General features: G+C 43.6%; 1 protein-coding gene and 1 pseudogene across 1 annotated transcript in view; both read left to right on the forward strand.

The window, feature by feature from the left end:
• IGSF11 (immunoglobulin superfamily member 11) overlaps nt 1-27,938 on the forward strand; it is a 545,901-nt gene that overhangs the window by 449,322 nt on the left and 68,641 nt on the right. The window lies entirely within an intron of this gene.
• On the forward strand, nt 15,029-15,568 carry LOC146801668 (MARVEL domain-containing protein 1-like; annotated as a pseudogene).

A 27,938-nucleotide genomic window follows, 5' to 3' on the forward strand; every position in this document is an offset into this window, starting at 1 on the left:
CTTATCTGGGGTCACAATAGCCTAATGACAAGCCCTTTGTGATAGGGCTCAGACAGAGCCTTTGTGATGTGCAAATTGGGTAAGTGACAGAGCCTCTCCCTTTGTTAACTCAGAGTGACCCATCCTGCCAACATCTATTCTCTCTTTGTTTCACTGTCTGGGAGCAATACACAGAGACCAACTGCCAGCTACACCTAGTCATGTGACCCAGGATCAGGCTTCAAGCACCAAATGGTTAGTACAAGTAAATGCCAGCTTTCTTAAAGTGCCATTTTCAAATCTGATTTTACCATTAAAGAGGGATTTTAAATTACAATTGATTAGACACCAAATTCGACCTGTCTACCTGTTACATTTGAAAATTACACCGTATTAAATGTAATACATCAACTCCAATGTTATCCTATTGCAGAAATAGGCCATGCAGTTTTTCAGTACTAGGGCATGTGAAAGTTGAAACTATATATCCTACTCTTTACACACATTGCACCCTGCCCTCTGTGGAGGCCAGTTCAAAAAGAACTATTGATGGACAGAATGCAGAACAATGTCATACATTCACCCAAGTACAGAGATCTGTGCCTAAATCCATCGTTTATTTGCTCACCATGCCGTTCCAGTTTGAACCCAGCCATATGCAAATCAGTCTTGACCCTGTGCCTCATGGGAACAGTCCAGCCCGAACTGCCAAGCCAGGTCCTCCCTGTACTGGAAACAAGCATCCTAGGACCAGCTTTGGGGTTTCACCCCTCTTCAGCCAGGGCCTACCTTGGGGGTGACATATATATTTAAAAGGAGGCTTAGGCATGCCAAAAGTTAATTTTGCCAAGTCGAAATTGCAGTTTAAAACTGCACACACAGGCTGCAATGGCAGGCCTGAGACCTGATTAAAGTGCTTCTTAAGTGGATGGCACAACCAGTGCTGTAGGCCCACTAGTAGCATTTAATTTACAGGCCATGGGCACAGGTAGTGCCACCTTACTGGGGACTTACAGAGTTAATTAAATATGCCAATTGGTTGTAAGCCAATCCTACCACGTTTAAGGAGAGAGCACAAGCACCTTAGCACTGTTTAGCAGTAGTAAAGTACGCAGAGTCCTAAAAGCCAATATAAATGGGCTCAGAAAACAGGAGGGTAAAGGCAGAAAGTTTTGGGATGACCCTGCAGAAAGGGCCAGGTCCATCACGAACCTTGGCCATGATGCTCTATACTTGAATGAATCTTGACAGCTCAGATCTGGGTTCAGTTAAATACAACCTGTTTACACCTCCTTTAGTCAAAACAGTCCTGAGGATGGTCTCACATACTGAGGACAACTGAGAGTGAAACGTTGACAGTGCTTCCAGATCTTCCTCATAATCTGTTTTTCGGATTTGTGTCCAAGATTTTCATGTGCTATATATTGTACTGGTTAAATAGGAAGGAATGGACTTACCATACATTTAGATTTCCCATAAGTCATTTATACCAGACATGATTGATGTACGATGTTTTTCATGTCATATATCCCAAATGTTGTTCTTATTCACAATTTATATTATGAAGTTATATATTTCAAGTAAATTCATATTATCTACGCTTGCTTTTCCGATCTGTTCTTACACTTTATCTTGTTGCATCGTTTAATTTAATATAAATGTCACCGTTTTGGGACATAAAAATACATTCATTCAGATAATTACTTTTTTGTAACTGATCCCCTTGCTGGCCTTTCACCTTATTTTACTTGATACCCAGGCTCACGTCGGGTTATTGGGTTGCCAGATTCCCTTTCAAACTTTTAGAAAGTGGCTTTTTCCTGCCCTCAACCTTCTTAGAAGTTCTAGGAGTTTCCATCTGCCTGCGCTTGTTAATTGGTCCCCCACCAGGACTGCGTATAGGGCCCAGACCGTGAACCATAAGAACTGGGTGTAGCTGGGAAAGGGCCATAATGCCAGTATGGGAGAGATGGAGCTGTTCCCCGCCCCACTTACATTTCAAAAGAGCTGTCTAAGCAGTCTAACAAAAGAGCATAACACCAGGCTTTTGTCACCCCAAACATCTTGGGATCTGGGCAGAGAGGAAGGACAATTCAGAACTAACTGGGGGTGCTCAATTTTGCATGTGAACAGACAAAGCTTCATGCTCTTTCTGTGGAGCAACCAAAATGAAACCTTGAAAAATAATTAATGTTCAAGCTAATGTTTACAGACAAACTAGAAGCAACTAAGGGAGTGTTTTTTGTCACGCATTTTACATAAAATTCCCCCTGAGTAGAACAATATGAATCCTCTAATTTAAAATGTCTGATGCTTATGTATTACATATATATGATTTATTTAACCTCTATGGACACTGATTTAAAACAGATACAATAAAAAGTGAAGTGAATCCTTGTTAGTAAACAAATTATTTTATTATTTCAATTCAGTTGACATTGTCTAGATTGTTCCTTATGAAGTTTTGAAGTTCATTCCCCATGAGCTCCTTCTTGCCGCGGGCAGCGACTTCCATCTTAACAACACATAGGAACTACTACCGCTGATGGACGTTTCAAGTAGACCTTTTGATTCTGAGTCACTTTGGCCTTTTCTATCCACTGACAGTAGCTAGGTGAGGGAGGAGGGGCTTATAGCAAGGTCAAGGTTGGGCAATCCATATTGTCTATACTGCTAACCGCAGGGCTGGCAACAGGCTGGCATGTTTTGGTCTGGAGTGAGAGATGGGAGTATTTCTTTATAGTAAAGGCAGAGGACGCATGGTGGAGATGCGAATGATTCTTGGAAGATACGTACAGAAGAGAGAGTTACTATGGAATGAGATCTCCTGGGGCAAGGGTTCCAGGTCACGTGCGAGTCATGTCTTTTAAGCCTGGGAAATAACTCGGGTACATTTATGATGCAACTTGATTTCTATGTGTACCATGTTTAGAGATTTTATCTTAATGAATACCTTCCTAAAGAAAATAGTCTAGGACCATTGTTTTCTATACCGATCATTACCCAGGTCCATGGACTAGTATTGGTCACCCCATTATTATATAAATGTTTTTTAATCCAGCATCACTTTTCCTTATGGGACTTGTGCACTCATATTTATAACAGTAAATGCAAAAACTGTAACTCTAATAAACACGTACAATTCTGCTGGTAAAACATTACTTGTACAACGTGCTGCACAAGGCTTGGGGCCAATTGGTGGCTACAGCATTGGTAAGCATAGATCATGGTCACGCTTATCTCTCACAGTTCCTGCTTTTCTATCAGTTTTTGTTTGGAGAAGCAGAAAGAGAGAGCGGGGCAGATTTACAAGGTCTGGCGCATCTCTGCAAATCAGCAGGGATGCGCCAGAAAACGTGCAACACGCAAAACTACCCGTCCGCCACCACGGATTCGCCGCATTTACAATGCGGCGTGCTGTGGTGCACGGATAGGCAGATGCATCTGCCGGCGTAAGGTTGGCGTAGTGCTAGAGTTGTGTCGCGGGCGCAACGCAACACCAGCATTGTTCCAACCCGGCCTATCTCCAACATGCTGCATCTCGCCTTACACCTGCTTCAAGCAGGCGCAAGGTTTTGACGCAGCGGCGTCGGAAAAGTGACTAAGTGAAATCTTGTAGATTTCACTCAGGTATTTTTCCGAGGCTTTTCTGCGATGGACCGCCCACACTGCGACGGTACGCCCACATTATACCTGACGCAGGTATAATGTGGCGTAGGGGTTTACAGCGTGACGCATCTCCCTAGATGCGTCACGTTGTAAATCCGTTGCAGCATGGTGCTTGCTTTGCGCCGCCGTTGCGTCACAGAAGTGACTCAGCGGCGGCGCAAATGCGTCGCAAGTGCCTCATAAATCTGCCCCAGGGTGTGTGTGTTTTGTGTGTGTGAGAAGGAGAGAGTGTGGGAGAGATTGTGTGTATGAGAGAGAGAGAGCGCTCGTGGTAAAAGCATCTTCCCACCGCCGAGATAACAGTTCCTTATAGTGTGGAGTTAAACAAATGTTAGAGTCCTCTCTTGTGCACAGATGACGTATGAGATATGAGTCAAGTCAGAAGCCTCACAACACCTCTACATTGTGATTGGAATCTGATGCAATGGAATCTTGTGCAGTCGATGTATGTAAGTAAACAGGGCAAGACTTTTAATCTGAGTTTGAAAACTGCTTGAACACATGAGGCAACCAAAGCCGGCGCCCTGGAGCCACCGTCCAAGAGGCAGGCGGAAGTGCTCCCAAACACTCGGGGTCGTCCATGGCAGCTGAAATCAGTCAGTCAGTTTACATATCCTGTTCTGTTCCAATGAGTGCCTAGCAATTGGAAACACCAGCAGGCTTTGCGCTTAGGTCTGTCTTCGGACCCTGGGTTGTACTAGGCTGTGAGGTAAATGTTTTTGATGGCCTGAGATCCCAGCATAAACCCTGGAGACACCATTTGATCTTGGTCTTATGACTTATTTGCTCTCCTGCGCCCTCGGCACTTGTTAGTCTGGAGGCTGAGAGATTGTTTTATGTGCTGTTTGGCGCCACGCTGGTTCTTCAGTAATGCGTCCATTTTGTCAGTGTCTAGTCACAGGCTACTAAATTCCAGTACCAGATTCATATCTTGGTTAAATGTTCCTCACATTGCTGCTGGCTGCATGCCGTGCATAAATTAGGGGTATTTGTTTTACTCTGCATGACATGGTGGGGGTAATGCATGCTGTTAATGCATTCAGATGTCTTAGAGGCTGAGATTCTTTTATAAATGCTTTTAAAGAGATGGTAAATACAATAAGAGAAAGTGGGTTTGGCGGCTCCAGATAATTTCATCGTTGTCTCTTCACAAGGATTGGCAGGCAGCAGGTAAGGGAGTGGTAGTTTGAGGCTGTTGGAGATAAGGGCGTTGGGTGGCTTGAAAAGGCTGGTATTTTTTTTTTAATGCATTTATTTATTTTTTATTTTTATTTTGAAGAGAATCCAGCGGCTTGTGGTTGATAATTTTAGCTCGAAATGTTTTGGAAAAGTTAGCTATAGAGGCTTTTTTGCTTTCAGTTACTAATAAGGACGGGACATATCAGCAACAAGAAGCGATAAACATCGCTAAGCGCGCTTAGCGCGTTTCAACGTAATGCAGGCTATCGCTGGATTCTATCGCAGAGATAGCGCTCTATCAGCAACGCTTATCTCCAATGCGATAGGAAATCTAGCGATCGCGGCGAAAGTGTGCCATTAACATGACGGCGATAATCAGAACCTTGTTGATAGTGCAGGGCGGATTCATCCCTACAAACCACCTCCCATTGGATGCAATGGGTAAGTCAGTTCTGAAGCAGGCGTAAACAAAGCTGCTATAAGCGCGGTTAGCGATATTATTATCCACGATACGTGGATTTGCGCCCTGATAGTAGTAGCTCGTGTTAGCGAGATTTCTCAGGTTATTTTACTGCAGAATGCCTACTATGCATCTCATTAGCTGTGAGATGCTGGGCATTAAGGAAACAGGCGCTGAGGCATGGATTCATGCGATAGCGTGACCTTGCTGATCATGCGATAAAATTATCGCCACTTTTCGCCCGAAAACAGACGCTAAATCGGCGATAATTTTATTGCGGCGCCTTGATGATATACCCCCAAGTTCGGTGGCTGACGTTTAACCAGAACATTTTCCTCTGACCCCCTCTATATCCATCTTCAGGATGCTGGCAAACTGTGGTGGCTCAGTGAATTGAATGTTTCCTGCTCGTTGCTATCTCAACTCAGCCTTTCATCCTTCACAGGTTCTTAGATTCATCACCAATAAATTAGGTAATACTGACACCAGTCATATACAGTGCATGCAAGTGGGAGAAGTGTGGCATGTAGCCCTTTTTTATAACAACAAGTTATACTGATCTGTTACCCACCAGGTTTTTTGTGCTTTTCAAGTTGTATTACAAGTTTAATAAATTTCCACCCCTACCTCTTCGTTGCCTCCTGCTCCCATCATTGACTGCAGCAGCAGGAAGCTTCTCACGAGCTTTAAAAGAAACTATTCGTATTAAGAGATTTGGAGAGCAGCAGTATGTGTTTACAGTCCTCAGAACATAGGGTAGTAGAGAGGCACAATCGTAGGGTTGAAATACAATTTAAATTGCTGGTAAATTCAGAGTGTACATTAGCATTCAAATGAAATAAAATGTGACCACCCTGAGATCGGCGTACCTCCATGGTACCCTCCCTAACCACAAATACACGTGCAAACTGCAAGCAACTGTCCTCTTGTCTTAAGGTACCTCTGATACTGTTGTTGCTGTTGTATTTGCTATTCGTTGCGTTCGCCTAATGTTCGCAATCATTCGGGTTTGAGAATGCATAAGGTAACTCAAGAGCTGCCAAGTGCCCAGGTAGATGAAGGTTTTGCTGTTTACCATTTTATAAGGCTATTCCTATTCCTAAATCTTTTCATCCTATTGCCATTTGCAAACTTCTCATGTGATACCTATATTCCACTCCATCGCAGCGTTGTCTTTCGTGCTGGCAGGTGTTCAAGGCAGGTTTGAAGGTTTGTGATCTGAACAGCTTTGCAAACATTTAGAACTTTTTCACCCATGGCACAGAGTAACTATACAGAGGCCCTGGTTTATACTCTATTGCGGCTGCTTATCTCTGCTTCTGTCTATTGGCCCCGCTTAAGACTGCCGCTGCCAGTGACAAAGTAATGGCACTCACTGTGCAATGTCATTCCCATTGTGAGGGGGTTCGGGAATTCCACCCAAATCTTAATGTACAGTAACAGAAATACTGTATATTGAGTTTGCTGTTCGATATTAGGTAGCATTGCTTTTTGTGACCTAATCGTTCGATTTGATCAGTTTATACTGTAAGTATATTTAATACAGGACTTAGCATTATGCATGCAGTCCATACACAATCCTTGGCTGCACGGCTATACTTCACTTATGATGGAATAACTGTTTTGCTCTGTACTGCAACACACCTCAAACTCGCTATCCGGATTTAAATCACGTGCAAGTTGCCCAACTCCAACCAGCGAGACAGTCAAGAAGGCTTACGTGCACCTCCCCTGGATCCATAGATCCCATCCCATAGAGGGGGAATGGCTCTCCCTTGTAGCGCCATTGATTCGCATTACCCATGTCCCTATATACAATCTCTAAAGCTCCCACTCGGGATATCCCCTTGCCCATATCATTCCTTGGAATGAACATGATCCATATTGCTATTCCCTCAACCTCGTGTGAACCCTGTCACACCACTGGTTGCTTTAATATCCTATTGTTTGGCTGATCCAAGCCTAGAAGCCTTCCTGGCTACGAATTTTATGCACCTTTGTTTACAGTCTAAACTGGCCTATGCTCCCGTTGCCTTGATTGTTACGATGACATTGCAATTTGCAAAAGTTGGATGTCCGAAACATGCTGCATATTGCATTGTTTATATACGCTTTTTCAATTATCTTCAATAAAAAGACTTGAAGAAAAAAAAGAAGACTTAAGTAATTGCGAATTTCTGTTGTCTCTTTACCTTTAATTTCTTTTTAGCAGTTTTATGTAGCGCAAACTTGACCCGAAGATATAGGAACGCTTTACACAAGCTCCATGGACAAACACAAGGACACATTTAATATTTTTATAGGCACTGGCAGATTAAGTGATTGGTCCAGAATCGCAGGATGTTGAGTTGACACCGGGACTCGAACCTGATGCCCCTGTTCTAAATTCAGCAGCTCATGCCGTTACGCCACTTGCTTAACTGCCTACTCATAGATACTAGATGCAAAGCTCTTACTTCTCTAACTAACCACTCTGTGCGACTTGGCCTAACAGCCTGTCCTAATACCATTGGCCTGCAGAAGTTAAAGAGGAACCTGCTAGTAGATGCAAACAGCACACTACTTTTGGAAAGAGAAAAACACTAAAGGACTGGGATGCAGTGGTCTCGTGAGCCCCCTGTCCGCCCTCCCAACACCATGAACTGGGGGGAGCTGTAGGACAGTAGAATACTGGTTGGAACTCAACGGGAGCTTGCCATAATTGACAGCACCATCTCAGTTTGCAATGGCTGAGCTTCATGGGGGTTGTAGTTCACTGGCTAGTACGTCTTGTGCCTGTTATGGACTGCAACCACCAGAAGGACTCCTCGGGTGGTTCATCTCCGAGAATGCCTGTGAGATGGTATCCCATCCATAATCCCAGCCCCCTGATATACCTCCTAAAAAAATTGATGTCCAGAGATTTTCATTTTTGATTTGTGTTATTGGATCATTAGAGAAGTAATTAGCTTGGGCAGACACTGCTGATTCGGGCCAAATTTTTCTCAACAACATTTTTTAAAATGACAGATGTGTTGCAGTGATGATGTAATATTTCATTAACCATGAGACCTGTATACTTTATTTTGGTGTCAAAACATAGGTTTTGGGGGTCAAGTAGTCTTATAGAGACAGATATTAACTCCTCAGAGCAACCCTTCCGCCATTTTCCAAAATGGCAGCTGTAATAGACGAAGAGACATATGTAGAAATGAAACAAATAATAATGCTTTTATATTCTTTTATGTATACCCCAAACAATGTTTATGATCTGAATATGAAAAAAAGGAATGTTTATGACTCCTGTTTTAGTTTACTTTATTTATTTGTTTCAGTAGTCTCTCGTGGTACATTTGCAGAATTTTGAACATTTGAGAAGAGCATATTGACAGGGTAAACATTTTGTAGCACATGTTTTACAAGTACATGTACGTGTAAGTTCTATGGGTAGAGGCTTTAGACATTTCGTAGGTTTTAGCATCCCATCAATATCTTCCCAACCAAATTCACACGGATATTTCTCTACATATGCATGATCCAAAATATTTACACATCTTCTGATCAAGTAGAATGTTCTTTTAATGTGTCACGCACAGAATATGACGTTGGTGGAACGGCACTTAGCGAGACTGATCTCTTGAACTCACTGTACCGAAGATCGTCAAATGTGTGACAGTCAAAACTCATTTTCCACACACGCAGAAATATTTTTCAACTTCCTTAAAGTCACATTCTTCTTCTGTATCGTAAAATCCCTTTAGAAACTTCACAGGTTCAGCAGTTAAAGCTCCAAGCTTTGTTCCAATTTTGCTCATAGTGTCATCACCCATAAGAATATGTGCCTTGATAAGAACACTGGGCATCTCTGGGTCAAGTTCATTGTACAGAATATGAAGCGGGATTAAGTGTCTTTTCTCACCTGTTCCATAACATATCCATAACTCTGACAATCCTTGGCTTATGAACATTGCAACAAATCTAAGTAGCACAATAATATCTGTGTCATTTGATATAACAGTGACTCGATTGGAGCCATTTTGAACAGCCCACTCAACATGTGGCACAACACGAAAGTCAGCTTCCTCCAATTTGATGTTAAGTTCTTGAACAGTATGGCCCATATCTTTTGAATATATCTCTACAGGCACCAACTCCTCATTGAAATCAAGGAGAGAGGGCTCTAAAATCCAAAGGGATGGAGCACCCAATAACTATGAATTAAAAAATTATTCCCTTTAGATATAGCATATGCTCAATCTTTCATATTCACCAAGTTTATACTCAACACATAGCACATTCAACAATGATTAAGGCACTCATAGATTGATGTCCACTACCTGTCACAATATTATTATATTTTAATCAGTATAAAAGGCATACAAATCAATATTGCACATAGAAAATTAATCACATAATTAAAAAACACCAAATTATCACAGAAATTTAAAATCCACTATTTAAAAAGGAGAATTATGAAAAGACAATTCACTGTGTCATCTGAATGTTAATTTGGATATATACAGACAGCATAAAGCATGGATCAAAATTCCAAGACTAAAACTTGTTGCTGACTTGTCCAAATTTAACACAGCATATACTCTAGGCGTCAACGCGTTTCGGTAGCACTCTTGTGATACGGCCACCTGCTTCAGGACAGTAAACTTATTTCTCCTCAAGATTAAAAATAATCGGTCTTAAATTGACCATGTATCGCACTCAGGTTGAGTTGCTGTGTTTCCCAAATCGCTGTAATTTTGATCCATGCTTTATGCTGTCTATATATATCCAAATAGTGGACATCAATCTCCTCATTGAAAATCATTCCACTTGCAATAATTGGAAATTCATTGTTCACTGAAGCATCAGCAATGTTTTGGAGAGTTGACATCTGCAAGTTCATCTTGTTCAATTACCAGAATTTATCAAGATGCACAGGTATATGTGTCGAATGTTTGATTGTTCTTTTTATAGACATTCGTCTGATTCTCTCAAATAATTTGACAGATAGTTCAAGATAACTGTCAAAGACACTGTGCAGTTCTTGAAAGGTGCACACTGATTTTGATATCTGTAGAACAGACTGAACGACCTTTCCGAAGTGTTGCATGGATAAAATCTTGACCATTTGCATATATTCCACCAAAACAGCAGTTTTCAATGAGGACACCTTTTCAAATTGAAATTCTTCAGGTGAAAGTTTTTTTTCAAGCTCTTGTACGAGTTTGTGCTTCACAGGTTTTATTGCAGCATCTCCATGAAATAATGCATTTGTCGGAAGAAGATCGTGCAATAGCATGTCCTTGATAATTTCACCCCATTCTTTTGGTACATCCATTTCTCTATGTGCTTGCGAAAATTGTTTTTTGAAACCTGTTTTGTAGTGACTGGTTGGACGACACTCTTACTAAGGCAATTAAAGTGCGGACGTTCAGCTTTAGTGATTATGTCAAACAGCTTTTTGCCTTTCAATACAAATCTCTCCTGTTTTAGTTCATGTATAGTTTCGATCTATTTTCCAGGACATCTAGTAGACGTGTCTTTATATAATTATCCACATATTATTTAGTCACAAAGTTGTGTAGCCACATGGGCTCCATCATTTCAAAACGTTTTGATGCTGCTGCATGAAATAAAGAAGGTTGTCAACATGTTTATTAAAACGTTCACCTCTCTTTCCCACAAGTTCGTGGTGAGAAATTGTTTCACAATGGTCTATTAATTTTGAATTTGTCATCTCTCTGAAAACATTGCAAATAGAAAGGACTTCTTGGTAAACTAGCTGCCATTGAGCAACATATTCACTTTTACGTGTCTGACCAACAATTCCCTTTGGAGCTTTTTTGTGATCTCTGGACCGTCTGTTCCATTTTCATATCTGGAGCCACAGCTTTGAACCTTCCCTCTCTTTCTATCACCAAAAATGTCTTTGGTTGAATTTTCAAAAGAGGAATGGTTTTTCCACCTCTCGCTTCTTTGCTCTTTAGAAATACCAGGATCCGTACCTTAGGTAGTTTATGCGATAACATTTGCAAAACAAAGTATTCAGTGATTCTACAGTCTTCACGTGCAGTTCCCAATCACCTTACCGACCAGCATATGCCAAGATTTCCATTAGAGCTATCATGTGTAAAACATTTCCCTAGTACTTGGAAAGTTCTGATTTTTCTTCCCATTCTTTAACAAACTCTACAAACTTGGTTTTCAGATTTTAGGACTTTGAACTGAGTGTATTGAACGTTGCCTGGCTTTGCATTATGTCTTTGGAAGGAAGCGCACCCTGTGCATTGTTCACTTCTGAGATAACATATGCAAAACCTAATTTGTCTTTCTTGTTCCAGAAAGCATTCCAATGCAATGTTTGTATAGGCTCAGATATGATGAGCATACCTTGTAACACATTAACTTAATGAGTTTTACTCAATACTGACTGGACAGTTTTGTTTCCAAAGATTGCAGCCTCAATAAGTGCATCATCCATGCCACATCCACTGAGAATAGCTTACTGCACGTCGGAATGTGACTTATATGTCATTTGGAAAACACCCATCATTGGATAAAGATCATCAAATTCTACTGGATTCTTCATAAAAATGTCAGAAACATTACAGAAAAAACTCAATAGCAGAAAAGTGGCATGATAGGCTGGTTTTAAAGCTGAGCATGCACATTTTGGATTTTTTTTTAGAGCTGTGTATACTATTGAGTAGTTTGTGACTGGAGATGGTATTACTGGTAACAACCCAACCTTCTTCAGTGTAATGGTATTCTAGGAGATCAGAGCATGAATTTCAGCAGACGGAGGAACTGGCTTTTCTTCATCCTTCAGTCCGCACCAAATAAGCAATATCATAAATTCAGTTAAATCAGCTTTGCGGACCGCAGCTTCAGGTAGAAGATCCATGTCCTCAGCCATTTTGAAACCTTCTGGTAGATTGGGATGTGTTGATGGCTTTTAGTGAAATTGCACATGTTGGCAAGGCAGCTGGGTTATAAGTTTGCAGCTTTGTTTGTTCATACCGTCAGCTGACACAGCTTGTTTTCCAGCAGCTACTTCATTGGTACAGTCTTGAAAAAGCACCCTGGCAGTATCACATGTGCTGGGTGTTCCAGAGAAAGAAGAGCTATCTTCAAATTCAAAATAACCAATAGCAGCAATTGTAAATTCTTTCCTGGGAAAGTGACTTGGAAGTGATGTGCTGTCGGATTCACCAAATTTTACAGCATGAGCTGCTAACAAGTTCCTCCTCCGTACTATGTCATTATAACTTGTTGATACACCAATCCTATTCATTGAAGTGATTAGCTCTCTACTATTGCACTTGTCACAGATTGCATGGGCAGTCATCATGTGTAGGGGAGTTTTCTTTTTGCCGTGATGTAATTCATAAAATATGATTTGGAAAAGACAGTACATTTGTACAGCATATGCCTGTTGGTTCATGGGATTGTCTTCCACTTCTTCACTTATATCTTCAAAGCCATCATCAATGTTTTAAGCTTCTGTTCCAAACTCAAGAACTTTAGTTTGTAACAGTTTTGCTTTTCTGATATAAAACAATGATGTAAAAAAATGTTAACACAACATCAGGTATTCTTGTTGACTCCCATGGTTTGCAGAGCTCTGGGGCATCACACAATTTGTCATTAAGTCCAAAATCTAAATCTTTCAGGACGGTTCTTAAAATGCTGATTTTACTGCATCCTGTGATCTTATTTTGGCAGCAAGAACTTCAGGAGTCAAATCATCTGAGAACACCATAAGTGGCTCATTCTTTTTGTTAGACTGACCAAAACAAATTCTGTCATTGTACATTCTCACCAGAGAAATCTTAATTTTTTTATTATTGATCCACACAGTTTCATCAATGTTGACCATTATTTCTCTGATCTCACTGAGTATGATCCCTTAGCCAACACTCAAGAGTGGCTTTAAAACTTAATTTGCTTTTTCAAAGAGTGCAAACTTAACTGAAGGCTGGCGGTTACGTTGCTGCTGGGAGCTCATTGTACATTCATATTTTTGCATGTATGCAAGCCTGCAGTTTGGGTGGGGATACAAATCGGCTGTAAATACACTGAGCTTGCTGTTTAGATCAGCTTCTCGGCTGAAACCCTCATCATGGAAGAATCTAGCTGCAGATAAAAACATGTTTGCCCTTTGAGACTCACAAAGCCTGTAGTTTGTTCTTCAATCCCTTTGGCCCTTGTCACATTGAAGAGCCTCTGCTTTATGATCAGTTGTTGGAGGTGGACGAGGGGTAGCCATCATTCTTTTAAGTGGAGGGGGATTGGGTTTGGTTATTGTCGGTTTCTCAGAGGACTTGGATTCTTATTATGATTCACTGGTTTCTGCTGTGTTTGACAATTTTTTCCAGTCTTTTTTCCACTGTATATGACTTGTAGCATTTGTTTTTACTATGATCAAATATTTAATCCCCTTCACCCATCAGTTTCAATCCTTTATCAGCTTTGTTTTTCCATAGTTCTGCAGCATCTCGAACTCTCTTCTGTCCAGCCGCAGTTGAAGTTAACTTTTCTTCCAGATTAGTTTGGCACATTTCACTTTTTTGCTTTGTTGAAGGAGTGCTCAGGTTTTGTAGTTAGCGACTCTCTATCAGGTGATAAAGATCCTCTGCTACCACCTGCTTTGCTCATGTTTACGAATTTGAATCAACGAAAAACCTGAAACAAAAACCATATTAAAATAAATTACCAATATGATGGCTAAAACACATCATTAAAGAGCCGCCATTTTGGAAAATGGTGGAAGGGTTGCTCTGAGGAGTTATTTTCGTGCTCTGTAAGACTACTGGGATCTCCAAAACCTATGTTTGACACCAAAATGAAGTATATAGGTCTCATGGTTCCTGAAATATTACATCATCAATGCAACACATCTGCCATTTTTAGGTCTCGTAGACCTGCGATGCAGCGCGCATCCGCTGCTCGCGTCTGCAAGACATATTGTGGGTGAGTATATTTCAGAAGGGGGCTTTAAGCCCCACCCCTTATTTCCATTGGCTGGCGTCACCGTTTATGGTAAACGGTGGCCTGCCATTGGAAATTGGGGTTTTTGGTGGATGCCCTTTGGCCTCTGAGCTGGACTCGGTGGCCTGCTTTGCGTCGGTCGCAAAGCAGTTTCTTATCTTTATGGGACCATGTGTTAGAAACACATGGCCCCATAAAGACAAGACTTTCCGGATCGCTCTTGTTTTAAAGAATGCAGAGTGGGTTACGCGAGCAGTGATGTCAAGAGGGGCGAGGCTTTAGGTTACAGGGCAGGACAGGCCCCACTCTAGGCAGCAACAGCTGCACAGAGAGGGAGGGAGGAAGGAAGGAACCAAGGGTGCCCTGGTAACTGACAGAAAAGAACCTCCAACCCTTCAAACAAGAAAAAACCCACAACACTGCTTCCTGAGCGCCCTTGCAGGGTGGCCCTCTCTCCTCTCCAAAGGCCGCTGGTGGGGACATCTGTCTGGTCGGAGGGAGTGTTCACTAGGGCCGCTCCCTCCTCACCGGAGGCTGCCGGGCATCTCTCTGCTCGGAGTTAGGCGCGAACATCAATCTCTTCTCTGCGGTGGCTGTTTGCAGAGACAACTCGCTCATGTCCAGATTTGGAGCTGTTGGCGCACGCTCTCTTCTCGGAAACTTTGGGCTTGGACATCGCTCTTTCCTCAGGAGAACTTTGCTGGTGTGTCTCTTTAGACGGTCCTAGGGGGGCAGTGCTGTCCCTGCCAGGAGCCTGACTTCTTACTGCCTGCTATGCCCTATCCACCCTACCTACCCCCTCCAGTGCACCCGCCCCTGCCTGCACACCCTCCCCCGCAGGCGGCGAAGAGCTCCCAGCGGGCAAACCGGGCCTTCCTGCAGAGCTTCCTATGCATGCTGCGGGTGCTGCAGCTCCTGGCCGGGGCCGCCCTCTGGATCACCATCGCCTGCAAGAAGTATGAGGGCGCCATCCACTTCGTCCTCTTCGTGGCCGTGCTCTTCTGGCTGCTGACCATCGCCCTATACCTGCTGACCCTGCTCGACAAGCAGGACCTGGGACCCTGCTGGGCGGCGAGCTCTGGCTGACCACCAACGCCATACATGGCCACCTGCCTGCAGGCCGCTGCCGCCGGCATCATGATCCACAAGACCCTGTGGCACAAGTACTGCAGCGTGTCAGTCTACAAGCACGACTGCCTCTACCACATCTACCTGGCCGCCTCCTTCTTCGCCTGCCTCTGCTGCCTGCTCTACCTGCTGTCTGCCATCGCCTGCGTCTGCAAGAAGTGCCGGGGCAACCAGGGTCTCATCTGAGCCCACAGCCTCAGGCCGGCCGGATGTGGAGAGTGAGTGAGAGGGCTTGGATATAGCACTGTGGCAGATCGAACCACCTCCAGGCGCTTCCAATCTGAACAAAATGGTCTGTCCTGTTCATTATTCTATAGTGCTGAATGCTGATGATCTGTCCGTTTCTAAGCACTTCCACATTTAGGCAGCTAAGGAAAAACATCACGGGTGTGACCCTGTGAAGTGGTTTGCCCAGGACCACATGTTCGAGGTCACATCTTTATGCCGAGATTAGAATTCATTTCTCAGCCATCCACCACACCTCTTAATGATGTGCCTTACAGGAACAACAATTCTATATATTTAAGACAAAACATGAAGAAATTATAACATTGTGGTACCACATTGGAAATATATGGATACTCATATACAAAAGAAACAAGGATCCCTTACATACAAAGTGAGTTTACAGTATTAAAAAACATGGATGTCCTGTTACACGCTGTCCCGAGGTCAGATGGGATGTGAATGCCCAGGTTTTTATGAATCTCCCAGTAGTGCATTAAGAATGTTTGGTACGCACCAGGAGGAAACCTGATTTGCTAAAGGTGAAGAATTTTTTTTCAAAGGAGGAAGTTGAGATTAGAACTTGACTTGAACTTTGACAAGAAAACATTGGACCTTATCTACTACTGAAACTGCGAGGTCGAAAACAAATTCTTCCTCCCAACAAGTTTTTAGTTTTTAATTGTTTATAGCAACCTCGAGAATAAACAAAGAATTACTGTACATTTTGAAAGGAATCTTGTCATTTTCTCTCTGCATTCCCACCACACATTCCTCCCCATCACAGTTTACCCCCCACGTTTGTCTTCTTTGTAAAGCGTGGGATTTAATTTTTATTAAAATATTTTGCTTTATCAAAACCTCCAAGTACTCTATGCTGCATAGTTTTAAGACATATGTAAAAATTGTATGGGAATGTGAAACAAATCCCTCTCGAGTTTAATAAAAAAAAGATACTAATGTTAATTTACCATCAACATTTCTAATTGATGAAATGTAGATTATTTTCAAATGCTTTGAATTTGGACTTTTTATGTGACTAAACAAAGAGTGATAACCACTCACTCCTCAGGTCTTATTGTTAACTTGAATTCACCTTGAAGGACCAACCCTAAGACATTGATACCCTTGCGTTCTACATTGCTGACCATGTGGAGGACAATACTTGAAAGTGAAAACATGCCAAGGTAAATCACATCTGTAGCAATTGTGACTGAAATACTGGAACATTTGATTTACTCATACCCCTACCTTGTACACTGTAGCAGTTGCTGGTTTGCTTACCACAGCACCCAAAAATGACACTTTGTTGAATGATTCTTCTAACAACGTCACATCCTCACAAGAACTGTCTATACTCTTAGCTATGTCTATGGCCTTATCTAAAGATGGATTTTTAGTCGTGAGTAATCGTGACACATCGCTGCTGACACACCGCTGCTGACACAACGCTGCTGACACACCATTGCTGACACCCCACTGCTGACACACCACTGCTGACACACCGCTGTTGACACACCGCTGCTGACACACCGCTGTTGACACATCACTGCTGACACGATGCTGCTGACACAACGCTGCTGACACACCGCTGCTGACACGACGCTGCTGACACACCGCTGCTGACACACCACTGCTGACACACCATTGCTGACACACCACTGCTGACACACCACTGCTGACACACCACTGCTGACACACCGCTGCTGACACACTGCTGCTGACACACCACTGCTGACATGATGCTGCTGACACACCGCTGCTGACACACCACTGCTGACATGACGTTGCTGACACACCACTGCTGACACACCACTGCTGACACACCACTGCTGACACACCACTGCTGACACACCAGTGCTGACACACCACTGCTGACACACAATTGCTGACACACCACTGCTGACACGACGCTGCTGACACATCACTGCTGACACACCATTGCTGACACACCACAGCTGACTCACTGCTGCTGACACACCGCTGCTGAAACACCACTGCTGACACACCACTGCCGACACACCACTGCTGACACACAATTGCTGACACACCACTGCTGACATGACGCTGCTGACACACCACTTCTGACACGCCACTGCTGACACACCGCTGCTGGCACACCGCTGCTGACAAACCGCTGCTGACACGCCGCTGCTGACATGCTGCTGCTGACACACTGCTGCGGACGCATCACTGCTGGCACACAACTGCTGACGCACCGCTGATGACGCACCGCTGATGACGCACCGCTGATGACACACTGCTGATGACACACAGCTGCTGACAACCCACTGCTGACACACAGCTGCTGACCACCCACTGCTGACACATCGCTGCTGACACATCGCTGCTGACATACCGCTGCCCACACACCGCTGCTGACACACCGCTGCTGACACATCCCTGCTGACGCCGCTGCTGACACGCCACTGCTGGCACACAACTGCTGACACATCGCTGCTGGTGCATCGCTGCTGATGCACCGCTACTGACGCACCGCTACTGACACACAGCTGCTGACAACCCACTGCTAACACATCGCTGCTGACACATCGCTGCTGACACACCACTGCTGACACATCACTGCTGACGCCGCTGCTGACACACCACTGCTGACATGCCGCTGCTGACACGCCGCTGCTGACACACTGCTGTTGACACATTACTTCTGACACACCACTGCTGACACACCGCTGTTGACACACCGCTGTTGACACACCGCTGCTAACACACCGCTGCTGACACACCACTGCTGACACACCGCTGCTGACACACCATTGCTGACATACCATTGCTGACACACCGCTGCTGACACACCGCTGCTGACAGGACGCTGCAGACAGGACGCTGCAGACACACGACGCTGCTGACACACCACTGCTGACACACCACTGCTGACACACCATTGCTGACACACCACTGCTGACACACCACTGCTGACACACCGCTGCTGACACACCACTGCTGACATGATGCTGCTGACACACCGCTGCTGACACACCACTGTTGACATGATGTTGCTGACACACCACTGCTGACACACCACTGCTGACACGACACTGCTGACACATCACTGCTGACACACCATTGCTGACACACCGTGGCTGACATACCACTGCTGACACACCGCTGCTGACACACTGCTGCTGACACACCACTGCTGACACACCACTGCTGATACAATGTTGCTGACACACCACTGCTGACACGCCACTGCTGACACGCCACTGCTGACATGCTGCTGCTGACATGCTGCTGCTGACACACTTCTGCGGACGCATCACTGCTGGCACGCAACTGCTGACACACCATTGCTGACACACTGCTGCTGATGCACCGCTGCTGATGCACCGCTGCTGAGAACCCACTGCTGACACACAGCTGCTGACAACCCACAGCTGACACATCGCTGCTGACACATCGCTGCTGACACATTGCTGCTGGCACACCGCTGCTTACACATCACTGCTGACGCTGCTGCTGACACAGGGCTGCTGACACACCACTGCTGACACATCACTGCTGGTACATCACTACTGGCACACAACTGCTGTCACTCCGCTGCTGACACATCGCTGCTGACACATCGCTGCTGACACACCACTGCTGACACATCGCTGCTGACACATCGCATCTGACGCCGCTGCTGACACACCACTGCTGACACATCACTGCTGACGCCGCTGCTGACACACCACTTCTAACACACCACTGCTGACACGCCACTGCTGACACGCCACTGCTGACACACCACTGCTGACACAACTGCTGACACAACTGCTGACACACCGCTGCTGACACACCGCTGCTGACACACTGCTGCTGACACGCCGCTGTTGACACACCGCTGCTGACACACCACTGCTGCTGACACACCACTGCTGCTGACACACCACTGCTGCTAACACACCACTGCTGACACTCCACTGCTGAATTCAATGCAGCCAAATTTGGAAGAGGTGGGGACATGCACAACACAGACCCACGTCATCTGAAGGAGTCAGGGCAAGAAGCAGGGTGCAAAAAGCTACCAGCACAGCTACGATAGGAGGAACAATAGACAGGTGCATGAAAGACAAGGACGAAATCCATTTGATCCCAGAGCGGAGTCACGTGGGCAGGCGATAAGAAGGTGGGTGCAACTAAAAGTGGAGTAGGGGGAGGCAAGAGCTCTGATGTAAAGAAACAACTAGCTCTGTAGAGCAGATGGACGACAAGGGGTGCTACCAGCAGCCAAGCTTAACTTAGAGGCAGTGTGCATGCATTTATGCAGCACACAAAGAGTAATATAGTGAAAACCCCACACAAGAACCCCCCCCACACAAATTTAGAAAAATAGAATAAGAAAAGTAAATGAATTGACACCAAAATGAAAAAAATGGAATTAGCTGAACAAGAGATACGTAATTTCAAAAGTTAAGGTAAGTATAGCACCTAAAAGCGTAAAGTGCCACTCAGAGTTATCTGGTTGTGTGAGACTGGGTGAAAGTCACAAGTTCCGGCCGACTGCAATGGGATTGCAACTTAAATACAGGGGCCAAGTTAGTCCTGCTAAAAAAGTTACCTTCTAAAATCCAGCAAAAAGAGTTCCATTTGCAGTGGATGAGGACCTGATGAGCAGGGAGAGTGTTGCCGATGGTTGTTGCTTTAGTGCGAAGAGCAGGCCAGGTGTCGCAGACATTGGTTGCTATAGTGAGAGGATCCTGTTGGGCGTCACGGACGGTAGTTGCTGGAGATCTACCTTGGCGGTCACCAATGCTGTTTGCGAAGTACAGATCTTGCGTTACCGGTCGCGGTCGTTGTAGCGAGAAGTGTCGGATTCACCGGAGTGCCGCATTGACGGTCGGTACAGGTAGCATGATCTTGGCATGAATGGGCCTGTTGACAGTCACAAAGAGCCCAAACCTCAGGATTTCTACTTTTCTTTAAGGAGCAGCACAATTGATGCCACACTGCCACACCATCGGTCCAGGACCTAGGAGGTACCTCTTGGGGATCAGGAATTCACATCAGCAGAGGCCAGCAGGGCTCAGGCAGGTCCTGTTGCTAGTCTAGGCAGGTCCAGGTGCACCAGGTCAGCTGGGAAGCCTCAGAGAGGCCTCTGGAGTTGTTTGTATCCCTGTAGCTCAGAATAGCAGGTCAGTCAGCTGACCCTTGGAGTCACTTCAGCTTGGGATTAAGGGTGCAGGTCTAGTTTTCCTTCACAGCAAGCATTGCAAGCCTCCAGCAGCAAAGCAACACGGTGTACTTCTTCTTTAGTATCTACAGGTCCAGGAGCGTACTGAGAGTGGGTCTGAGGGCCCTACTTTTATGCCTGGTGCCTCCTTTGAAGTGGGAGAAACTTCTGGAGGCTTCTTCTCATAGACCTGTCTAGAATATTCTGCCCTGGTCCCAGTCTCTAGGCAGGCACAATAGGCTAGTGGAAAGTTCTTTGTGTGAAACCAGTACACAGTCTTTTGAAGTGCAGGTGAGGCTTTGCACAGCTCCCCCCCCCCCATCATGCCTGTGAATGGCCCACCCAGGCACACCTAGTCCCTGTATTGTGTGACTATCTGAGAGGAATACATAAAGGCCAACTGCCATCTACATCCAGTCATGTGACCCATGAACAGGCTTCGACACCAAACAGTTAGGACAAGAAAATGCCATCTTTCTAAAAGTGGCATTTTCAGAATTAACTATTAAAGAGGATTTTACATTATAATTCCTCAGACACCACACATGGCTTTCACCCCAGCTCCCAATCAAAAGTTCTCACTTATTAAATGAAATAATTTTGCTATCCTTGAACTAGTGAAACATACATTTGAGAGTTTTTCACTACTCGGACATGTCAAACTTATAAGTACATGTCTAACCTTTTAACACAATGCACCCTGCCCCATGGGCTGTTTAGGGCTTACCCTAGGGTTGACATATGTATTAAATAGGAAGGATTAGGCCGGGCAAAAGGTTTATTTTACCAGATCAAAATGGCAGTTTAAAACTGGACACATAGGCTGCAATGGCAGGCCTGGAGCAAGTTTTAAAAAGGCTTCTGAAGTGGGTGGCACAATCAGTGCTGTTGTTCCACTAGTAGCATTTAATTGACAGACCTTGAGTACCTGTAGTACCACTTTACTAGGGACTTACAAGTAAATTAAATTTGCCAATTGGGTGTAAGCCAATTTCACCATGTTTAAGGGAGAGAGCACATGCACTTCTAACATTGGTTAGTGGTAAAGTCACCAAGTCTTAAAAGGCAACAAAAATGTGTTCAGAAACAGGAGGGGCGAAGGCAACAATTTCGGAGGTGACCCTGCAGAAAGGGCGAAGTCCATCAAGTAAATATGACTATATCAGTGAATTGACTGATATTTCTTGAATGTATTTTTAGTTAAACATGAAACATTCAAGAATACTCCCATGCTGTGGTGACGTTGGCACAAGTTATATTTTTATTAAATGTCAAAATTCTTTTATATTAACTGTATATAAGTGAGGTTTTTGTAGGGGTAGATCCTAAATATTATTCCATCAATGTACTCTCAAGCTGGATGGTTAAGGAAAATGACGTGTGGTAAAGTAAAGCGATGGGACATGATCACACAATTTGGTTAAGTGAGGAAGCTAGGATTTTAGCCCAGGATTGCGTATTGTGCAGTTTAGAAACTGTAGGGTTACATCCTTATCTCTTCCACTTAACACGAATGGTCTGTGCTTTGTGTTTAGTTGTTCAATTATTTTATTCAATTAGTGTCAGTAAATGAGTTCAATAAGTTTAATTATCAGATGTGAAATCAAACTGATTCTATACATACAACAATATACATGTGCGTAGTCATAAGGTTTGAAGTTGCGCTTTTCTGTTCGGAGTGTTTCCACAGACCCTGAAGGTCAAACACAGTGACAGAACATCCAATACATTCTAATGAATGTATGGAACCCTTGATTTATATAGGAACTTTAAAATATATTTGTGCTGATTCTCATAACAAATAAAGTCTCTTCAGTATAACATCTGGATATATATTTTGTATTCCTCAAACATATGTTGAAAAACTCTGGTTATAGTGCTACCTAGATTATTGATTTTTTTGAAACAGTCATCATGTATTATTGTGTTATTAACTCCTTTGCAGTCATTCCTTTAAGGGGGAGAGTGAGCCTTTCCAACTTAGCAGTATATCATCGATGAAGCAACTCCAAAAATGTATTTTAGCACTTAGGTTATCATATCTCTCATTCCACAGCTAATATTGTTTAACGTCACCCATTACTAGGCAGGCATATGGTGGCGCAAAGTTTGCTCCCATTGCCGTTCTTTTTTGTTGTAGGTAGATAGTTTTGTTGAACATGAAAATGTAAATTGTTAATCAGATTTCAAGCATCTCACCAATGATCTGGTTTCTTTCCAAGAGGTGTCCTGATCTTGTTGCTTATGCTTTGATTATTGCTTCCAGCCCATCTTTTAGCTTAAAGAAAGTATATAAACTGACAACATCTATAGGAGCCAAATTATAATCCAGTTGCCAATCAATATTGTCTAGTTTCCTCTGGACAACTTTTGTTTCTATCCAGATTTTCTGATAACCTTTTTTGAGTATCCGACATAGGATTCCTAGTTAGTTTTCGATAGCAATTGGGATCATCCAACTGTCGATTAACTTCATATAGGTAGTCTTTATTGCGTAAATTCACAATATTTCCTCCTTTATCCAGCCGTGCAGGTACGAGCGGAAGGGTGGGGGTTGGGGTGGACTGCGACAATCGACCACAAGGGAAAGTTAAATAAATAATGAATTTCCCCTCGTGGTCGTCTGTCGAAATCTGCCGCCACCCAACCCTACCGCCCCACCAGTCTTACCTGCATGGACCACGGTTGTCTTTATCTGCCTCTTTGATTATTACTTCAGGATTATGATGTAGTTCTTCCAGTGCCCTCTATCGTTCCTAGGTGATATTCTCTGGAAGGTATTTCGTTTTCAAGATGTACTTCTTATATTCCTTCTCCGAGCCATGAAGTATGCTGTGTGTGCTCAAGTGACAGAGCAAACTTTTTTTGCTATCACTTTAAAGTAAACGTGAAAGGAGAGAGCACAACTGCTGTGAAAGAAACCCCTCACCCACCTACCTAGTAGGTGGCATGCTTCATCATCGGGGCCCAACTGGATTCGGACCCGATCGTCGTCCTAGGTACCTCGGACCTTACTTTCCCTGACAACTGTCAAGAGGGGAGTTACACGGCGATCAAATTCCAGAGGCATAACTACCTCTTTACTCAAGTAATCTCAAACAGAGATACTGTGAGTACATTACCACTACACTCACAGCACACTTTAGGGTGTGTGCTGATATTTACACGTGGCCTATACCTTGTTCATATGGCCATTCACCTTTTTCTGGTCCTGACGAAAGCCTCTAGAACCATCCAGAAGGCTGAAACTAGTTGACCTTATTTACAAGGGATTTCAGGAAAATAATATTCCTAACTATATATCCTGCATAACTTTTTTACATTAGTCCTGGGACCCTTCTAATAAAAGTTTTTTCCATAGGGCATTTCCCAGAGACTTTTTTAACCCATAATCACATCTCACATAGCACGCCACTCTCTGCTCAATATCCTGCTCCGCTGTAATCCAGGCGTTGTAGCACAGCTGGATTGTATTAGGCAATCCAGTTGGGCCCCGATGATGAAGCATGCCACCTACTAGGTAGGTGGGTGAGGGGTTTCTTTCACAGCAGTTGTGCTCTCTCCTTTCACGTTTACTTTAAAGTGATAGCAAAAAAAGTTTGCTCTGAATCATAAAAAACTTGTCCATTTTGTTTTGCCAAAGTCATTGGGGAAGAGGACAAGTTTTTCTTTTTCCTCGCTCTCTTTTTGTTCCTAATTGCTCAAGTGACAGAACATACCTGTCTGAAATTGTGCTGCACTTCACAAAAACATTGTGTCTCTTTGAAAGGATGTTACCTATGGTGCAAACGCTGTGGGTTCTCCGAGACCTCTTGAGTTTTGCTGATTACTTAATTGTGGTTATTAAATATTTAACAAAACAAAGAGATTATCAAACCCACACATAGTCTGCTTCTCGGGTTAGGCAATGCGCCTCATGACTTTATGGGATTGTGCTCTGTCTGCCACTGTTTAATCACCAGTTTCTACTTCAAAATCTGGCAGGGGGTATTGTCCCTTGAGCCCCCACTCACTCAAAATCTGGGGTGGGGGTTAAATCCCCCTGTCTTCCAGAGTTCCTACACTCGTGCGCCTTCTCTTCTCTGGCTCACCCTTTGAAGCACTTAGATCTCAAGGCACTTAGGACACAACAAGGACAACAGGCCATTGAAAGGAATAGTGCGCATGTGCAGATGTCAGACTCAGGGGGCCCTATTGCAGGCACGGATCTGCATGCTTATTTTGGACAGGTCGTGACTTGTGACTGTCACTCAACGTGACTCCTGTTTCTAAATCTATCACCAGCTGTGGGATTTATAGTCACTCAGAAAGCAGAGTTATGGGTGAGACCGAAACCCACTACCTATGATTTGAGACCTCTGCTTCAAAGCTTTGTAGTTGTATTGCTGTGCAGGGTGAGCTACATTTGTGTTTTCTGAAGGGGAAGCTCTTCTATGAAGTGGGGTTCGCATAGTTTTGCTCCGAATCACATGCCTTAATAACATTAAAAAAATGAAAATTTGAGATTATCTAGTTTGTGTTGGGCTTAAGAATGTGAGCTGGTCTAAAGTCCGGGAACGCCTCCTTCTGTACTCCTTTCCATGTGATGTGCCCAAAATACATGCAAATGAAGCAGCAATGAAGGGAATGTAGCACGACAGATGCACATTATTTAATTATAGAACAAACTCTAAAGGAATACTTAAAAATCCCAGGGAACGAGATTCTGAAACTGGAACACATCATACTAACTGCACCCATGTATGTTTAATGCGCCCTGAGCATCCATGAACTTATTATGTGGAAAATACAAAAAACACTAATGAATGTTGTAGACCATCTCCTGCCTTGGACACATAGAATATTCAGTGCGCATGGGGAAGACCAGTCACGTTTAATGGCCCCTCAGTACAGCCCATCTGGTTGGAAAGAGACATGAAACACAGGTATTCATTACTGCTAAATGCACCACCACGTCTGCCCCTTTAACATGCCTTCAGGCCCTGTCTTCACTGAGACTTTATTTCGCTGCACAGAAGTAACCCTCTTCTGCACACATTTGACTATTTAGTGATTGTTTAGCGGCAAGCATGTGGCATGAACATGTAAACAGATTATATTTTTATCGAATAGAGTGAACACAATTTTGGATGCTCAATACATCCCCATGAAAGTATTTCTCCTTACTTTGAGGGTGCAGCATTGCCTCAAACTGCACAATTTGTATATGATAAAAATATATAGGTTAAAAAACAACCTGCCATACATTATAAGGATTTTGCAACTCACCGATTAGTTCCATGAACTTATAGGGATAACTTGCAATATCCTACAAATCTATGGCAGAGAATAATTTATTCCTTATAATACATTGTCATATCACACCCTTAACTAAATCCTCTTAAATTATTGGTGTCTTGCTCTTTCATGTGAAAGAGGTAGTAGCAGGTATGAAGAATTGAAGCAGGATGTAGTGCGAAATTAAACACATCAAAAAGCAGTTAGCAATTTGTTGCAAAGAAGATATTAGAACCACTTTAAAGAAAAACAGATGAAAAAATAGACAGGGCTCACAATACATGATAAAATAAATGCGGGAATATACTGTTTTTCATCTAATGACCTTTAGTGTGCCAAAATAAACATATTGCTATAAATATGTGCTTTATTTTCAGCACTGTTGATTTAAAAAAAAAAAAATGAAAAGCCTTCTTTAATTTTCACTGCTTTGTTTAAACTGCAGCTGTGATGATGCTCTGTGGCCTGCATTTCACCTTGGCTGCTGACTCGGGCAACAGGCATTATGATGTCATAACTGCTGCTGACTCGGGCATTATGACGTCATAACTCGACTATGAAAACTTCCTACAGTTGGGTAGCCATGTCTTATTACAAGTGACTAGAGATGTCACAAGTCGCCTGTAATATGGAAATTAGAGACAGATTTTTATACAAGTCCAGTCTACAATAACAAGAATAGAAGTCTATTTCTTATGCAATAGTGTTTGGGGCCAAAGGTGTGTGGCTTTGTAGCAATGTGAATAGTTGGTGTTGTTAGTACCCAATTAAAGGGAGCGCTTTGTATCGGCCTAGGAAATATAAAAGGTAGTCCACCCAGTTGACACGTACACTTGTAGTTCTCAGGTTGCATGCATTAGTGGATACCACCCCCTTGTATACCAGTTAAGTATTAGCAAACTTAAGTTTCTCAAAGGGCTGAGACATGGATTTCATTACACATTCTTTGGCAAATTACAATATTAACTACTGATAAAGTATGTTTCACAATTAAAATTGTGCCTTAAATCTTTTTATAAATATGCAGTATCATTACTTAATGCAATGCTAATGTTTAATGTAGTTTGTAAAAATGTCAGAATGAGTCAGCCCTGCTGAGGCTCGACTGTGGCCTGCTAGCTGCAGAATTCTCTGCAGCTGGCACTACATTGTGGCACTGAATCCACTGTTTACGTTGGTGGTGCCGTTGAATATGGAAGGTTAGTTCTTGAATAGCCCTATCCCATCCCCAGCCGTGAAGGTCCGCCACCGTGGACAAGCATCACTGGTTATGTTGCTCATGGATAGCATGCTACGGAACCCTGATGATGGTGGGTTCAGAAGGGGAGTATCCTAAGGGCTTCTAGGAGATGGGAAAGTTTCTTTCATCAAACATGATTTAGTTTTTTGTTAACAAAGCCATACCGTGAAAGTTTTTAAGGGCATGGCGAGTTCCAGAGTTGTTGTTCCAACACTGCATCAAACTCCCTTCATACTTTTAATGGCTGACCCTAGCCTCCGTTGTGAGGTCTGCCTTCCTTGATCTCAGGTGATGGCCAGGTGTGTATGATGGGGAACGTTGCTCCTAATACTTGGACCCCAAACCCTTCTGTGCTTTGAAGGTGGTACACATCAGTTTGAATTTTATTCTCACTGCCAATGGGAACCTTTGAAGGTCTTTGAGCTCCAGGGAGATGCAATCTGATTCCTTCAAATTTGAGGCAGATTTTGGCTGCAGCATCTATCATTTTGCAGTTGTTTTTTCTGGGGTTCTGGAATAGATGATAGTGCAATAGACTCTCAATAACACCGAGGCCCAGACCAGTTCAATGCAGCACGGAACCTGGAGCAACAGGGAGACCCCTCTAAGGGCATGAGGTGCAATTGGTATTTTTCCAC

This window comes from Triturus cristatus, chromosome 8, assembly GCF_964204655.1.
Source record: "Triturus cristatus chromosome 8, aTriCri1.1, whole genome shotgun sequence".
Lineage (NCBI taxonomy): Eukaryota > Metazoa > Chordata > Amphibia > Caudata > Salamandridae > Triturus > Triturus cristatus.